Here is an 18872-nt window from a genome sequence, read left to right as displayed (position 1 = left end):
AGACAGACAGGAAGACAGAGAAGAGCATCAACTTGCTACTTCACTTAGCTGTTCCTTCCATTTTGTTTCTTGTACATGCCCTGATCAGGACCAAACCCATAACCTTGGTGTACTAGGATGACGCTCTATTCACTGAACTGCCCAGCCAGGGACTTTTTTTTTTTTAATTTACTGATTGTAGAAAGAGAGGAAAAAGAGAAAGAGAAACATTAATTTGCTGTTCCACCTATTTATGCATTTACTGTTTTGTTCTTACATGTGCCCTGACCAGAGATTGAACCTACAACTTTGGTGTATTGGGACAATGCTATATCAACTGAGTTACTCAGCCAGGTCTATGCTGAAATTCTTAAGAAGAGTAATGAGCTTGACCATGCGGTGGCATAGTGGATGGAGTGTTGGACTGGGACATGGAGTACCCAGGTTCGAAACCCCAAGGTTGCCAGCTTGAACGTGGGCTCATCCAGCTTCAGGGTAGGCTTACTAGCTTGAGCACTGGGTCACTAGCTTGAACACTGGGTCACTGGCTTGAGCATGGGATCATAGACATGGCCCCATGGTCGCTGGCTTGAAGCCCAAGGTCACCGGCTTGAGCAAGGGATCACTCGTTCTGCTGTAGCCCCCCAGTCAAGGCACATATGAGAAAGCAATCAATGAACAACTAAGGTGCCACAACGAGGAATTAATGTTTCTCATCTCTCTCCCTTCTTGTCTGTCCCTCTCTCTGACTCTGTCGGAAAAAAAAAAAAAGAGTAACGAGCTAAGATTTACTCACTAAAGGAAGAAGAGAATAAAATAAGCCTAAGAAGGGAATAGGGATGATAAAAATAGAGGCAGAAATCAATACACGGGAAAATGAAAAAAGGGCAGAATTTGGAGAAAAACTAATAAGTAAACCAGTTTTGATTGAGGGATTCTTGGATCAGAAAGTAATTTTCTAAGAAAATTTCCAACTAATACAGAGAAAGCGAGAGGGGGGGGGAACAACAACAATCTCCCACAGTGCCATGGCCTAGGGCAGTGACCCTGATAGTGTCCTTCTCAGGAAGCCAAAGGGGTGCAGAGAAGGACAGGACCCTCACTAAGGAAGACCCCATGAGGCCCCCCAGGTAGAACTCGGCAGGGTAATCTCCCACACAACTCCCTCCGTACAAAGGAACACAAGAAGGACAGTCACAGCACATGTGTTCTTCTTGCACAGACAAACCTCCTAGCCCCCAGGGACGTGGCCCTGGGAGAGTGATGCAGGGTGTTGGGAGAGGAAGGAGAGTGGGGGGAAGTGTAGGACTCCAAAAAAACCTGGGCCTCCGTGATGAGGTCAAAAGTGACTGGGTCCCTGAATGCACCCCCCCACCGCCTGCACATCACAGTCCACCCAAGGGGCCCTTAAAGCCCCCAGAGATCAACACTGCCCTCATGGGTCACTATCCTCCTCAGCTGGAGAAACATGGATCTTTATCCAAATGGATGAAAAAGTCAATGAAAACCAGAACTTATAAAAGCATGTCTGATACAACCACTACAGCTGGAGGCTGTCTGAGGCAATGAGGCGAGAAAATGAAACAGGAGACCACGAGAGGAACAGGTAAGTGCAGGGGCAGATGACATGATCTTGTGTGCAGAGAATCAGAAGGGATCTACAGAAACCTGACTACATCCAACAGGTGACTTTATTAGCAAGGCTGCAGGAGACAAATCAATACAAAAATCAGCGATATTTGTTACCAGCGATGAACAAGAAGCTGAAATTTAAAAGCACCAGTGCCAGCAGCATTAAAATACAAGGCATGCAGAGATGCAGCTGAAAGCGTGAGAACTGCCTCCAGTTACAAGGTCATAAGTCCTGGGCTGTGCCAGTCAGCATGCAGCTTGGATGACTGTTGTTAATAACAACTGTCACATATTTGAAAGCTGCTCAGAGTAGGTTTTAAAAATTCTCACCCAAAAGAAAAAAAAAATCTATGACTAAGTGAGGTGAAGCTCATTGGGCACCACTCACAAATGATCTAAAAGTGTGGTACTCCTGAAACCGATATAATCTTACATGTCAGTTACCCCTCAATAAAAAAGAGTGTATAATCAGTACTCAAAATGACAAAATGTTGCTGACAGAAAAGAGAGAAAACAAGGAAAGGGAAAGACACCAGTTGGTTGGTGTTCATGGATCGAAGGACAAGACACGGTCAACATCTCAGTTCTCCCCAAATCCAACAAACAACACCTCAGCAGACTTTTCTGTAACGATAAGCTGATTCTAGCAGAGATGGAGAAAACAAGGCTGAAGGATTCCACCACAATTGTCACCATGTGTTGTGAAGCTGCAGTGAGCAGACAGTGTGGCACTGATGCTGAGACAGACACACAGGCCCAGGGGACAGAAGGCACGCCTGCGCAGGGGCAGCCAATGGATTTTCAACAGGGGAAGGACCACCCTTTCTCGGACAGCTGGACAACCTGACAGCCACTTCTGAAAGGAGGAGGCTAAGCTCTCCTCGCACCCCAGGTGAATGTGGACTCAAAAATTACAAAACTTCTCTTCAACCAAGGAACACTTGAAGAAGCCACATTGAGACTGCTTAGTGTATCCCAAAGTTCTCTTTACCAAGCCACAGTCGCAGAGCTCCAGGGAAAAGCAACCTGGTCTCATCTCTCCAGGCAGAGGAGAACAGAAGCTCCATATCCACGCATACTGCAAATGGCTTTTCCAGTCTACCTGAATCATTACCAGCTAGAAGCAGCGGTCATTGGGACTTGAACATGAGCTGCAAAGTATAGAATGGTGACAACAATTCCAGTGCCATGCGGACTTTTTCTGTGTGGACTTTTCCTGGACTCCTGCTCCCTGGGACAGCTCCTAACAGACTGAACTGTGGTTGGGTTGCATTTTTCAGGGATTTGGCATGGTGATGGGGCCAACTTGGACTTGGTGAACATGTTTAGGACACTACTCTTTTATGGATTCTTGCTGTATTGGCCAAGAGTTTGCTTAAAGGCTTTTAATCACTTTAAAAAAAAAAAAGACTGGGCCCTGGCTGGTTGGCTCAGCGGTAGAGCGTCGGCCTGGTGTGCGGGGGACCCGGGTTCGATTCCCGGCCAGGGCACATAGGAGAAGCGCCCATTTGCTTCTCCACCCCCCCTTCCTCTCTGTCTCTCTCTTCACCTCCCGCAGCCAAGGCTCCATTGGAGCAAAGATGGCCCGGGTGCTGGGGATGGCTCCTTGGCCTCTGCCCCAGGCGCAAGAGTGGCTCTGTTCGTGGCAGAGCGACGCCCCGGAGGGGCAGAGCATCGCCCTCTGGTGGGCAGAGCTTCGCCCCTGGTGGGCGTGCTGGGTGGATCCCGGTCGGGCACATGCGGGAGTCAGTCTGTCTGTCTCCCCGTTTCCAGCTTCAGAAAAATACAAATAAATAAATAAATAAAAAATAAAGACTGGATAAATAAGATGGGGCACATATACACCATGGTATACTATTCAGCTAGAAGAAATGATGACATCGGATCACTTACAGCAGAATGGTGGAATCTTGATAACATTATGCGGAGTGAAATAAGCGAATCAGAAAAAAACAAACACTGCAGGATTCCATACATTGGTGGGACATAAAAGCGAGACTAAGAGACATGGACAGGAGTGTGGTGGTTACGGGGGGTGGGGGGTGGGAAGGAGGGAGAGGGGGAGGGGTACAAAGAAAACTGGATAGAGGGTGACGGAGGATGATCTCTCTTTGGGTGATGGGTATGCAACAGAACTAAATGACAAGATAACCTGGAAATGTTTTCTTTGAATATATGTACCCTGATTTATTGATGTCACCCCATTAAAATAAAAATTTATTTATATAAAAAAAAAATTACAGCCTGACCTGTGGTGGCGCAGTGGATAAAGCGTCGACCTGGAATGCTGAGGTCGCCAGTTCAAAACCCTGGGCTTGCCTGGTCAAGGCACATATGGGAGTTGATGCTTCCTGCTCCTCCCTTTTCTCTCTCTCTCTCTCTCTCTCTCTCGTCTAAAATGAATAAATAAAGTCTTTAAAAAAAAAGTTTGTTTAAAAAAAAATTACAAAACTTTTTTTTTTTACAGAGACAGCGAGAGTCAGATAGAGGGATAGATAGCGACAGACAGGAACAAAGAGAGATGAGAAGCATCAATCATCAGTTTTTCGTTGCGAGACCTTAATTGTTCATTGATTGTTTTCTCATATGTGCCTAGACCGTGGGGCTACAGCAGACCGAGTAACCCCTTGCTCTAGCCAGAGATCTTGGGTCCAAGCTGGTGAGCTTTGCTAAAACCAGATGAGCCTGCGCTCAAGCCGGTGATCTCAGGGTCTCAAATCTGGGTCCTCTGCATCCCAGTTTGACGCTCTATCCACTGTGCCACCGCCTGGTCAGGCAAATTACAAAACTTTTAGAGGAAAGGGATGGAGTGGCCTTGGGTCTGGCAAAGGTTTTTAAAATAGTAGGGCATGAGCCTGACCAGGTGGTGGCGCAGTGGATAGAGCTTCGGACTGGGATGCGGAAGGACCCAGGTTCGAGACCCCGAGGTCGCCAGCTTGAGCGCAGGCTCATCTGGCTTGAGCAAAGAGCTCACCAGCTTGGACCCAAGGTCGCTGGCTCCAGCAGGGGGTTGCTCGGTCTGCTGAAGGCCCACGGTCAAGGCACATGTGAGAAAGCAATCAATGAACAACTAAGAAGTCGCAACGCGCAATGACAAACTGATGATTGATGCTTCTCATCTCTCTCCATTCCTGTCTGTCTGTCCCTGTCTATCTCTGCCTCTGTAAAAAAAAAAAAATAAATAAAATAAAATAAAATAGTAGGGCATGAAAAGCACAGACTATGGAAGAAACCGAACTTCATTACAATTAAAATCTTCTACCAGTTGTCTGACCAGTGGTGGCACAGTGTCAACCCGTGGATCAAGTGTCAACCTGGAACAACGAGATTTCCCAGTTCAAAACCCCAAGGCTGCCGAATGGAGTACAGGATCACTGACATGATCCCAAGGTCACTGGCTTGGGGTGACCTCCCCCCAACCCCATCAAGACACATATGAGAAGCTGTCAATGAACAGCTAAAAGTGAAGCAACTACGAGTTGATGCTCCTCACACCCTCCCCCCAATCAAAACAAACAAGTAGCCTGGCCTGTGGTGGCGCAGTGGCTAAAGCATTGACCTGGAATGCTGAGATTGCCGGTTCAAAACCCTGGGCTTGTTCAGTCAAGGCACTCTGAGAAGCAACTATGACTTGATGCTCCCACTCTTCCCCCCCTTCTCTATCTCTCTCCTCTCTCTAAAAACCAATAAATAAAATCTTAAACAAAACACTCCCACCTCTCCCTCTCAGTCCCTTCTCTTCACAACACTTGGAGCTGCACGCCCTTAGGCTAACCCGAGTGGGGTCTGTCTCCTTACCTGTCCTAGAACTGAAGCTACAGAAATTGTTTTGTTAGCCTGACCTGTGGTGGCACAGTGGATAAAGTGTCGACCTGGAAATGCTGAGGTCGCCGGTTCGAAACCCTGGGCTTGCCTGGTCAAGGCACATATGGGAGTTGATGCTTCCAGCTCCTCCCTCCTTCTCTCTCTCCTCTCTCTCCCTCTCTGTATCTCTCTCCTCTCTAAAAATGAATAAATAAATAAATAAATAATTTTTAAAAATCTTTAAAAAAAAAGAAAAGAAATTGTTTTGTTTGGGGCTTTCAGTGCCTGGAAGGTCCTCACTGTGCCCCTGAGTGTTCCTGGCCAAGGGGAGATGGCACACAGGCAGCCTCATGCTCAAGGCTGGAACTCAAGGCACTGGCTGGTCTAGACATAGAAATCTGCTTGGTTTGCATGGGGTGAGCTCTCACAACCAGGTACCAGACGGGCAACTGGGGTGGGGGTGCAGAGACCCAAGGACTGACCTGGCGCATGCTTCCGTTTGGAGCCAAAAGAAAGGGTCTGGAAAGAAGCTGGGGGGGTTGGGGACAGACCACCGGCCAGTGAGGGGCTGAAGGAATGGCCAGTGTCTGAAAGGCACTGGGAAAAACTGGTAAGAGATACAAGAAGGCCGGTTCTGGCTTGACGTACCATAGATAGACCCATTTACTTACTTATAACAAAGACTGTCCCAGACAAACAGCAGCCACTTATGGGTGTCAGCCCTGACTGCTCTGGAGCTCATTAGCCAAGTCATGCAGTCCAGCACCCAGCTGGGAGCGAGCTGTCCCACGTGGACTTACAACAAACAGGAGACAGACTTAAAAATGAGTTATGAGCTGTCACCAAGAGGCCTTGAGGAGGCCCCACCCTGCTCACACAACAGCACAAGTGAAACAGCACACAAGTCTCCTCTGATCTGCGTATCAGGAAGGGTAAGGCCTTGCCCAGGGAGTGATGCTGGCATCTTGGACTTGGCAGCCTGAGTTCCAGCAGTCCGGCGCTAGGCAACGGCCCACAAGACACTGAAAGGGTCCCTGTCAGCCAAGTTGTGAGGGGGCAAGCTCCAACAAGAAAACAACCACAAATACTGGCACAAAGTGTTTCTGAGGAAAGAGAGCCCATGAGGGAAAAGCCAACCAACCATATAAACAGCTGTGACAGAGACGGCAAACACTAGGACAGATGTTTACTTCCCACCCTGCAGGCGGACACTCCAGAGCCCCTGTTGCTGTTTGTTCTCTATGCACTTCTCCTTCCGCACAAGTAAGAACAGCAGACCAGGGCCTAGAAACAGGCAACCCTGTCCCGGACCAGGACACAGAAGAACAGAAATACATCCAGCAGAAACAGCCCCCATCCTGCTGGGCCCCCAGCCTACACCGCCAGGGCCTGTGGTGCCTGGATCTCATCATCTGACTCACCCTCTCTAGGGGCCGTGAGGGTAGTGTCTAGGAGACTAAAGCCCAGGTTCAAGAAATAAGTATAGCCCTGGCCGGTTGGCTCAGCGGTAGAGCGTCAGCCTGGTGTGCGGGGGACCCGGGTTCGATTCCCAGCCAGGGCACACAGGAGAAGCGCCCATTTGCTTCTCCACCCCTCCCCCTCCTTCCTCTCTGTCTCTCTCTTCCCCTCCCGCAGCCAAGGCTCCATTGGAGCAAAGATGGCCCGGGCGCTGGGGATGGCTCCTTGGCCTCTGCCCCAGGCGCAAGAGTGGCTCTGGTCGTGGCAGAGCATCGCCCCCTGGTGGGCAAAGCGTCGCCCCTGGTGGGCAAAGCGTCGCCCCTGGTGGATCCCGGTCGGGCGCATGCGGGAGTCTGTCTGACTGTCTCTCCCCGTTTCCAGCTTCAGAAAAATACAAAAAAAAAAAAAAAAAAAAAAAAAAGAAATAAGTATATTCTGCCTAGTCTTAGTAAAGTGATTCTCAAACTTCTTGAAGTCGGGGCGCATTTAAAATCCTACAAATAATTGTAGGCGCACTATATACAAATTTCTGAGAAAAATGTTATAATAACTAAGTCAAATATTAAAGAAAAAATATATAAAGTCCAAACGTGCTTTTATGGTAATTAAATGAAATAAATACAACAAAATTAAATTTATTCTGACACTAAAAAAAAATTTTTATGTTACATTTTTTGAGTTACGCTTCTTAGAATTAGTAAAAAGGAGGGATTAAAAAATAAAAAAATGACAAAAGTTATCTTTTTATATATATATAGATACATACTTAGTACAATTTAGTAAATTCGGCAGGTCCTGGAGCAAATGTGTTGTTTTTTCATGCTTCTGTTTATGAGAAACATGAGCCTGATGTGTCCTAGTGATTTCTTCAATGTTTGGGCATATATTTGAAAGGCAAACTCTCATTTCCTCATCAATACATTGAAGAATTTCTCTTTTTACTTTTAATTGTGTTGAGGGTAGAAAATCCTAATTCACATAAATAGGATGTTGAAAATTGTAGGAAAATGTTCTAAGCTTTTTAGATATTGCCACATATTCTTCTTTTATAGAAATCCAAAAGACTTCAAGAGACAATTCCTTATGTTTATTCATCAATCTACAATTGGTGGATACAGCTGCCAGTTCTTCTTCTTCTGTTAATGTTAAACCAAAATCACTTGAAGCTTCCAGGAATGGGTTTCTAATCCAAGCGTATTGTTCAGTGATAAGTGATGGAAAATGCTATAAATTAAATCCTGCCCATCAGCCTTCAAGTCCTATTTTATTTACATTTAAATTTTTTTTTTTTGGAATTTTTTTTGGTATTTTTCTGAAGTTGGAAACGGGGAGGCAGTCAGACAGACTCCTGCATGCGCCCGACCGGGATCCACCTGGCATGCCCACCAGGGGGTGATGCCCTGCCCATCTGGAGCATTGCTCTGATGTAACCAGAGCCATTCTAGCGCCTGAGGCAGAGGCCATGGAACCATCCTCAGTGCCTGGGCCAACTTTGCTCCAATGGAGCCCTGGCTGCGGGAGGGGAAGAGAGAGAGAGGAAGGAGAGGGGGAGAGATGGAGAAGCAGATGGGCGCTTCTCCTGTGTACCCTGGCCGGGAATCGAATCCGGGACTCCTGCACGCCAGGCCGACACTCTACCACTGAGCCAACAGGCCAGGGCCTACACTTAACTTTTGCTCACTTCCAGAATAGGATTCTTCAATATCATGCTTCTTTTTGAGAAATCTATCCATTTTATTTGGGTGTATTTATCTAAAAATAATATAATGATGTGTTAATAATAAATACTATATAATAATGATGTGTTAACAAAAAGAGTGGTATTTCTGTAATAAAATGGTATATTAGAGTAACTATATTTATTTTTATATCTGGGCACATGCCATGAACCAGTGCAGCTAGTAATTCCAGGTCCCGAGTGGGGACAGTGCAGAATTAAGAAAATAGCCCAAAAACCGCATCTTGCTTTATTTATAGGGCAAAATGAGGCCATTAACAAATCAATGAGATCTTTGATCATGTTTCCAAGGCAACCCAAGCATTTTAACAAATGCAAAAAAATTCCACCGTATATATCATCTTAACTTTACACCAAACAAAGGATAGAAGAAACTTGACTCCAGTCTTTTCCAGGAACAAGGCGGGTAGTGTAAACAATCCTGCACCACAGCTTAACAGTCTTTTGCAACCTAATCAGGCAAGTGAGGTGGGGGGTTGGGCAGACTGTCAGCTTACAGCCAATTCCCCATACCTCTGTCCCCCAAAAATCTAAACTACAAAAACCCTCTTGGTTTTCTGGTCCCCAACAGGCACATATTTCTCTGGAATACCATAGGGCACACTTGGAAATCTAGGGTGCACCAATGCACCCTGGCGCACACTTTGAGAACCACTGTCTTAGTGTAACATTTTGTGCTATTCAAAGTAGCCTTAATTGGAACACAATATATGTTTAAAGAGAATAAATCAACTGGGTCCTTGCAGGTTGGCTCAGTGGTACAGCATTGGCCTGGCGTATGGAGGTCCGGGTTCGATTCCCAGCCAGGGCACACAGAAGCGTCCATCTGCTTCTCTACCCTTCCCCTTCTCCTTTCTCTTCCACTCCCGCAGCCAAGGCTCCACTGGAGCAAAGTTTGCCCAGGCACTGAGGATGGCTCCATGGTCTCCGCCTCAGGTGCTAAGAGCTTGGTTGCTGAGCAACGAAGCAACGCTCTAGATGGGCAGAGCATTACCTCCTGATGAGCATGCCGGGTGGATCCCGGTCAGGCGCATGCGGCAATTTGTCTTTCTGCCTCCTACTTTCACTTCAGAAAAATAAAATAAAAATAAAAAAGAGAGAGAGAGAATAAATCAATTGTCAACAGGGTTTGTTTTGGGGAGTGCAAGGCTGGCTCAATCAACAAAATGCAACTTAACAGAAAAAAAAAATCATCTGGTTACATGAATCGGTGCAAAAAAATGTATTTGACAAAACTCAATATCCATTTATGATAAAAATTCTCAGCAGCTAGGAATAAAAAGGAACATCCTGAACTTGATAAAGAATATCTACACAAAACCTACAGTTAACATCCTACTTAACAGTAAAAAAATAAATGTCTTCCCAACACTGGGAGCAAGACCGGATATGTCTGTTCTTACCACTCCGCTGGAAAGACTACAACACGAAGTCCTAGCCAGCCAAGAGGCAAAGCCGATGGAAACGGAAATGAAAGTGTCATTTACCATCACGTTAAAAATAATGACATAGGCCCTGGCCGGTTGGCTCAGCGGTAGAGCATCGGCCTGGCGTGCGGGGGACCCGGGTTCGATTCCCGGCCAGGGCACATAGGAGAAGCACCCATTTGCTTCTCCACCCCCCCTCCTTCCTCTCTGTCTCTCTCTTCCCCTCCCGCAGCCAAGGCTCCACTGGAGCAAAGATGGCCCGGGCGCTGGGGATGGCTCCTCGGCCTCTGCCCCAGGCGCTAGAGTGGCTCTGGTTGCAACAGAGTGACGCCCCCTGGTGGGCAGAGCATCACCCCTGGTGGGCGTGCCGGGTGGATCCCGGTCGGGCGCATGTGGGAGTCTGTCTGACTGTCTCTCCCTGTTTCCAGCTTCAGAAAAATACAAAATAATAATAATAATAATAATGACATAGAAATGTAAAAAACAAACAAACAAAAAAACACGTGTGGAGGGTTGGGATGCTGAAAACCATCCAACACTGGTGAGAAATTAAAGATATCAACCAGGAGAAATGTACCTGCTTCTGGGCTGGACGGGTCAACACAGTCAGCATTGTCACTTCCCTCAAATTAATCTGTGATTTAACTCAAATACTATAAAGTTCAGACAAGACTGTTTTGTAGAGATAGACAAGCTTCACAGGCATCCCCAAACTACGGCCGGCGGGGCCGCATGCAGTCCCCTGAGGCCATTTATCCGGCCCCCCACCGCACTTCTGGAAGGGCCACCTCTTTCATTGGTGGTCAGTGAGAGGAGCACTGTATGTGGCGGCCCTCCACTGGTCTGAGGGACAGTGAACTGGCCCTCTGTGTAATAAGTTTGGGGACCCTTGTCAGGGAAGGTAAAGGCACTAGAATAGCTAACACCACTATAAAAAGAACAAGGGAGAGGCTAGCTCTCTAACTGTAACAATCAAGACCATGCTACATATTTGGTGGAAAGCAGAACCCAGATCCATGGCACAGAACAGAGTCCAGGGACAGACCCACACAAATGTGCTCAGCCGCCTGACCAGGCGGTGGCGCAGTGGATGGAGCATTGGACTGGGATGCGGAGGACCCAGGTTTGAGACCCCAAGGTCACCAGCTTGAACGCAGGCTCATCTGGTTTGAGCAAACACTCACAAGCTTTGACCCAAGGTCGCGGCACATATGAGAAAGCAATCAATGAACAACTAAGGTGTAGCAATGCGCAACGAAAAACTAATGATTGATGCTTCTCATCTCTCCGTTCCTGTCTGTCCCTGTCTATCCCTCTCTCTGACTCTGTCTCTGTAAAACAAATAAAATAAAAATAAATAAATAAAAACAAATGTGGCCCTGGTCGGTTGGCTCAGTGGTAGAGTGTCGGCCTGGCGTGCAGGAGTCCCAGGTTCGATTCCCGGCCAGGGCACACAGGAGAAGCGCCCATCTGCTTCTCCACCCCTTCCCCTGTCTCTCTTTTCCCCTCCCTTAGCCAAGGCTCCATTGGAGCAAAGTTGGCCCGGGCGCTGAGGATGGCTCCATGGTCTCTGCCTTAAGCACTAGGATGGCTCTGGTTGCAACAGAGTGACGCCCCGGAATGGTAGAGCAACGCCCTCTTGTGGGCATGCCAGGTGCATCCCGGTTGGGCACATGCAGGAGTTTGTCTGACTGCCTCCCCGTTTCCAACTTCGGAAAAATACAAAAACAAACAAACAAACAAACAAAAAAAACCACAAATGCGCTCAGCTGACTTTTGCCAAAGGCACACAAGCAACTAGTGAGGAAAGATCTTTTCCACAAATGGCCCTGGAGCAATCCGACGTCCACAGGCAAAAAGCAAACCTCAGCTCTGGCTAGATTGCTCGGTCACACCTTAAACAAAACCAACTCAAAATGGATCAAAATGAATTATATTTAGCATAAGTCATAAACTATAAAACTCTTGTGTAAGAAAATACAGGAGAAATTTCCTTGGGACTTAGGGCTAAAGAGAACTGTTTACACGATATAAAAAGCACAGTCCATAAAAGGTAAAAAAACAGATAAACTGGACTTTCTTCAAATTAGAAACTTGCCCTGTTAACAAGGCTTAAGAAACAGAATAGCTCGGTTGGTTAGAACATCGTCCTGAAGCACAGAAGTTGCCAGTTCGATCCTAGGTCAGGGCACATATAGGAATAGATTTATGTTCCTGTTCCTGTCCCTCTCTCCCTACCTCTCTCTAAAAACTCCCTAAAGCAAGCTACAGAGATTAGCAGCAGGCACCAGGAACCACTCAGTTCATGGGCGTTGGAAGTGCTGCCCAGGGTGCTGCCCACACCCTGCTCCTCTTCTGACTGGAGTCCCTGGCAATCACTGGAGGCTGGGGTCGGCCCGCAGCCATCCCAGGCTGCCAAGTGCACCCCCTTCAATGAGACAGTGTGAAGTACCACCAAGGCACCTGCCAGGCTTGTCTGGGCCACTAGGCAAGTCCAGGGCCTTCCCTTCCCGGTACTCTGCTGGTGGGCACTGGCTGTCAACACAAGACACGTCACCTCCACCTTTCAATGCTGCAACATCAGTGGCCTGAGGAAGGTGAAGGTGTGGCTGCAGCATGTGCAGATGCAGGTGGGCGGGACTAGAGGGAAGAGCTGGAGATCTTCACAGCCAGGGCCTGTCAGTGGGGACACAGCCCACCCTATCCCCTCCTCCTTCCCCTTGCTCAGAGGGATGGAGTTGGAGTACGTCCCATATTGTCCTGAGTGTCACTGAGGACAACAGTGTCAACTCTCTTAAGAGTCCGTGATTGTCACCTGAGAAGAGAGATGTTTCTGCCTCTTCCCTGCCTCTGCCTGGCCTCCTAATGGTCTTTCATCATCTCATTTTTGTTGCCATCTCTCAATAAAGCAAGCAGTCTTCAAAAAAAAAAAAAAAAAATTGTATTAAAAACAAAACAAGCCTGACCTGTGGTGGTGCAGTGGATAAAGTATCGACTTGGAATGCTGAGGTCACCGGTTCAAAACCCTGGGCTTGCCCGGTCAAGGCACATATGGAAGTTGATGCTTCCTGCTCCTCCCCCACTTCTCTCTCTCTTCTCTAAAAAATGAATAAATAAAAAAAAACAAAAAAAAACAAAAAAAAAACAAGCCTGACCTGTGGTGGCGCAGTGGATCAAGCATCGACCTGGAAATGCTGAGGTCGCCGGTTCGAAACCCTGGGCTTGCCTGGTCAAGGCACATATGGGAGTTGATGCTTCCAGCTCCTCTCCCCTGTCTCTCTCTCCTCTCTCTGTCTCTCTCTCTCTCCCCCTCTCTCTCTCCTCTCTAAAATGAATAAATAAAATTAAAAAAGGGGGGAAAAAAAACTCTTTAAAAAAAAAACAAAACAAAAAATAAGCTACAGACCAGGAGAAAATATTCTCAAACTGGAGAGCCATCAAAGAATTGGTATCTACCTGACCAGGCAGTGGCGCAGTGGATAGAGCGTTGGACTGGGATGCGGAGGACCCAGGTTCGAGACCCCAAGGTCGCCAGCTTGAGCGCAGGCTCATCTGGTTTGAGCAAAGCTCACCAGCTTGGACCCAAGGTCGCTGGCTCGAGCAAGGGGTTACTCAGTCTGCTGAAGGTCCACGGTCAAGGCACATATGAGAAAGCAATCAATAAACAACTAAGGTGTCATAATGAGAAACTAATGATTGATGCTTCTCATCTCTCCATTCCTGTCTGTCTGTCCCTATCTATCCCTCTCTCTGACTCTCTCTCCGTCTCTAGAAAAAAAAAGAAAAAAGAATTGGCATCTAGAATATATAAAGAACTCTGAAAACGCAACAATAAAAATACACACAATCCAACTAGAAAATGGGCAGGAGAGGTGAACAGACCAAAAGGATGTCTGAACAGTGAGTAAGCCCATGAAAGGACAACCTGGCTGTGAGGAAATGAAAACTGACACCACAAGGATGTCACCACACACTTACCAGAAGTGCCAAAATCATGAAAAGCTGGAGAGGGTGGGAAGAGCCAACCTTGCCAAAGAGAGGTACAGTCATCTGGGAAACAGTCTGACAGTTTCTCATAAAAACCAAACATACAACCTTGCAGCTGTACCTGGGCAGCTGTCCCAGGGGAGGCCTATGTACACAGGGAAACCCGCACACGAATGTGCACAGCAGCTTTACCAAGGGTCTGCCCGTGGGCAAAGGGCTGCACACACGGTGCTGCGTCCAACAATACAGCGACCTGCGACTGCTCGGATGGACCTCACAGCATCACACTGAGTGAAAAAGCCACTGTCAGAGGGCCACAGACTGAAGGACCCTACTGCACAACATTCTTGGAATGACACACTGCAGAGGGAACTGATGAGCGGCTACTGGGGAGTATGAACGGGGCCTGGCGTGGGCTGTAAAGGGCGGCATCAGAGGCACCCCGGTGTGACGAGCAGTCGCACAAATGTAAACACAGGTAACACTGCAGAGTCATGCTCAGGTGAAACTGGTGACATCTATCAAGGGTGTAGTTCACGCATTTTTCCCACGCCAACTTCCTGGTGTTCACATTACTGTGCTAATGATATGTGAGACAACACAGGGAAGCTAGGGGACTGCATAAGACCTCTCTGTACCATTTTTACACGTTCCTGGAAGCCTATCAGTATTTCAAAACAGTTAATAAAAAAGGGTGGCCTGACCTGTGGTAGCGCAATGGATAAGGCATCGACCTAGAATCCCGAGGTTGCCAGTTCAAAGTCCCAAGCTTGCCCAGTCAGGGCACGTACAAGAAGCAAACTACCAGTTAATGTTTCCTGCTCCTCCCCCTTGCCTTTCTCTCTCTCTCAAATCAATAAATAAAATCTTAAAAAACAGTAACAAAAAACTAAACCAGCCCTGGTTGGGTGGCTCAGTGAGTAGTATGTAGTCCTGGCATTGCGGTCACAGGTTTGATTCCTGGTCAGGGTACAAATGAGAAGCAAGCAGTGAATGCACAACTAAGTAGAACAACAAGTTGATGCTTCTCTCTTTCTCCTTTCCCTCCTCTCTCTCCCTTCTCTCTCTCTCAAATCAATGGAAAAAGTTTTTGAAAAAGGGTAAACCAATCACAACCACAAAATGCAAATATACTTAAAAACTGTCTAGAACTATCTAGAAGCTAATAACATTTACTTGCAAAGCCTAACTTAATGACCAGGCAGTAAACTACTTTATGAAATAATTATACTGAATATGAAAATCAGCTTTTAAAATTTATCTCCAGTATAATTTTTTTTTTTTTTTTTTTTTAAGCCAGAGAGACAGAGAGAGACATTGAGGGACAGACAGGAAGGGAGATGAGAAGTATCAGTTCTTTGTTGTGGCACCTTAGTTGTTCATTGATTGCTTTCTCATATGTGCCTTGAGGGGGGTGTGCTATAGCAGAGCCATTGACCCCTTGCTCAAGCCAGCAACCTTGGGCTCAAGCCAGGGACCATGGGGTCATGTCTGTGATCCCACGGTCAAGCCAGTGACCCCACACTCTGATAAGCCTGTGCTCAAGATGGATGAGCTTGTGCTTAGCAACCTTGGCATTTTGAACCCAGGTCCTCCACATCCCAATCCAATGCTCTATCCACCGCGCCATCGCCTAGTCAGGCTCCACAGCATATTTTTTGACAAAGGTGAACAAGACTCACATTTAATTAAGGTCTGTTTGGTGTGTTAACTGTTCTAAACATACGAAATTCTAATTCTATCCAAGTTCATTGAAGTTCCTGACAGTAAGAACCTAATTTTAGGCAACAACTTCTGTGTGGGGGAGTTTAATTAGAAAAAGTGCCCCATGGCTCAGTGGATAGAGCAACGGCCTGGCGTGTGGATGTCCCAGGTTCAATCCCCAGTCAGGGCACACATGAGAAACGAGTATTTGCTTCTCTTATCCTCTCTCTCCCCCCTTCTCTCTCTCTTCCCCTTTCACAACCAGCGTCTTGGCTGGTCCAAGCATCAGCCTTGGGAGCTGAGGATAGCTAAGTTAATTCGAGCATCAGCCCCAGATAGGGTTTGCTGGGTGGATCCTGGTCCCGGCACATGCGAGAATCTGTCTCACTATCTCCCTTCCTTTCACTTAAAAAAAAAAAAGAAAGAGAAAGAGAGAGAGAGAGAGAGAGAAAACAAAATTAAGAAAGAGAGAGAAAGAGTGAGAGAGAGAGAGAAAGAAAGAAAGAGAAAAAGAAAAAACAAAATTAAGAAAGAGAGAGAAAGAGTGAGAGAGAGAGAGAAAGAAAGAAAGAAAGAGAAAGAGTGAGAGAGAGAGAAAGAAAGAAAGATGGATCTGAAGCACAGTTACAAAGTATTCAGAGGTCAAGGGGTGAGGAGACACTCTGAAGGGCCAGTAAGTAAATGTATGAAGGATTTTACGAAAGTCACAGGCACACACATACACCTAAATCGTGATGTCCAGCAAGAGCTATCAATACATATTTGTTGAAATTGAATGAAAGTTTATTTGGTAATAGAAATGGGAAATCGTTCAACCTCACTAGTTAGCACCGAGTTGGAAAAAAAAGTCTCGCTTACCTCGCCTTCTCGTCTGCCCCTAATAACAATAGATAAAGCGCAATTATTGCAAGAATGTGGTGAGACTGGGCACTCACAGAACTCTAGGAAAATTCTATGGCCATGTGAAGCAAGAGCCTGACCTGCAACCCACACCTTCCAGGATCAGAGACCTGAAGGGGGCTTTGTGGAGAGGTGGCGGCACCCCTCCACGTACAGGTAAAGACACATGGATCTGTGCAGCCGGCCCTCACCCACCTTGCCCTGCTCACTGTGCCCCACAGTGAGCCGGCACCCTTGCAGATCTCCCGGGCTACCTTCACCCTCTCTGCGTTGAATACTCATATCTATCTGTTCCCATGCATTCAACTCAGAGGACAGCAAGGGGGTCAGGGCGACAGTGCAAATGGAAAGCTACCAGCAACAGAGACAAGCTGACAGTGCACCGGTGCAGGACTCGAGCCAAGCCGCAGTGTGTCAACAGGTGTAGGTGGGATGGAAGTGAAGGCCCTACAGGGCGGCAAGCACCCTCCCCTTGCAGATCCCACTAACCACTGGAACAGCAGGGCCTGCAGAGAAGCCGTGATTTCAGGTAATCAAGACATAGGCCTGACCTGACCAGGTGTGGCACAATGGATAGTGTCGGACTGGGATGCGGAAGGACCCAGGTTCAAGACCCTGAGGTCGCCAGCTTGAGCGCGGGCTCATCTGGTTTGAGCAAAAAGCTCACCAGCCTGGACCCAAGGTTGCTGGCTCAAGCAAGGGGTTACTCGGTCTGCTGAAGGCCCACGGTCAAGGCACATATGAGAAAGCAATCAATGAACAACTAAGGTGTTGCAACGAAAAACTGATAATTAATGTTTCTCATCTCTCTCCGTTCCTGTTCTTGTCTGTCTGTCCCTATCTATCCCCTCTCTCTGACTCTCTCTCTCTGTCCTTGTAAAAAAAAAAAAAAAAAAAAAAAAAAAAAAAAAAAACATAGGCCTGACCTAAGCCGGTGGTGCAGTGGATAGAGCGTCAGACTGGGATGTAGAGGACCCAGGTTCAAGACCCCAAGGTCGCCAGCTTGAGTACAGGCTCAACTGGTTTGAGCAAAGCTCACCAGCTTGGACCCAAGGTCGCTGGCTGGGGTTACTCGGTTTGCTGTATCCCCACGGTCAAGGCACATATGAGAAAGCAATCAATGAACAACTAAAGTGCCACAAGGAAGAACTGATGCTTTTCATCTCTCTCCTTTCCTGTCTGTCTGTCCCTATCTATCCTTCTCTCTGACTCTCTGTCTCTGTAAAAAAAAAAAAGAAGAAGAAGAAGAAAAAAAAGACATAGGCCTGATACCAACTCCCACAAAAAATTCACCTACCTTTTCTCAAACGCTACACTCACTGACATCGACTCTTTCCTGTTTCACTTAACAGGGGTGCAGGTCAGCTCCTCCTACTTGTCAGCCACCTGTGCTCCCCAAGAATGCTCCCTGGCTGACTGGGGTGGGGACCCTTGTCACTGTCTATGAATCGCGCGCAATTCGTGCTACGAACAGAAGCCCACCTGTAAGTTCAAAGAGGAAAGCACAGAACCATCCGAGAGCCCATCCCCAAGCGCAACCCCTGGGTTTCACTTGCTCCGTCCCTTGGTGGCGAGAGCAAAGGTGATAACGAGGAAAGGGCTCGGCGAGCAAGTCGGGACAGAGGTCAGGAAGGACCACGGATGGGGGTGGGGGCGGGACTCCAGGGAGGGACCCTGAAGGGCGTCGTCCAAGCAGAAACGCGAGCGACGAGAACCGCACCCCGCACGGATGCCAGAGCCTGCAGGTCAGACGGAGTGGCCCAGGGCCACAGGCGACAGGGACTGCTTATTCCAGACCAAGCCCGGCCGGCGCCCAGTGCAGAGGCCCTGGCAAATGGACGCCGACTGGCCGCTGCCGAACCCCTGAGCAGCTTGCCCAGCAGCGTCTCCGGGGCCGGGTGAGGGGTCAGCCCACGACCGGGAGACGCTGCATTCCGGGGACCGGAGCAGCGGCCCGGGCCTCCGGGCGTCCACACACCCCCGGCCCCGCGACCCCAGACGGCGGGGCCGGGCCGAGGGGCAGCGCGCACTCACCGTTCGCTGCTGCGGTAGCATGCGGGGCCGTCTGCTCGCTGGGCTGCGTCTGCGCACTCTGCCAACCCGCCGCCGCTCGTCGTGGCTAGCCGGCCCCCGGCGCCGCGGCCGACCCCAGCCCCATGGCCGCCCTGACCGCGGCGCCGGCCCGCCGAGCAGCAATGCCACCGCGCCGCCAGTGCGCTCGCGCGACTCTGTCCCGCGCATGC

At 48.2% G+C, this 18872-nt stretch overlaps 1 protein-coding gene across 3 annotated transcripts in view; it reads right to left on the bottom strand.

Moving 5' to 3' along the window:
- NADK (NAD kinase) overlaps nt 1–18872 on the bottom strand; it is a 30912-nt gene extending 12040 nt beyond the window's left edge. Inside the window, exon 1 of one of the 3 annotated variants that reach the window (XM_066270676.1) lies at nt 18664–18872. The gene's annotated coding sequence lies outside the window, so the exon portion shown is untranslated. Of the gene's footprint in view, nt 1–18111; nt 18222–18663 lie in introns of those variants that run through there. The other 2 variants (XM_066270675.1, XM_066270674.1) reach the window with 2 other exon arrangements.

This window comes from Saccopteryx bilineata, chromosome 3, assembly GCF_036850765.1.
Source record: "Saccopteryx bilineata isolate mSacBil1 chromosome 3, mSacBil1_pri_phased_curated, whole genome shotgun sequence".
NCBI lineage: Eukaryota > Metazoa > Chordata > Mammalia > Chiroptera > Emballonuridae > Saccopteryx > Saccopteryx bilineata.
The sequence above is the reverse complement of the archived record's forward strand: the minus strand, read 5'-3'. Positions and strand labels throughout refer to the sequence as shown.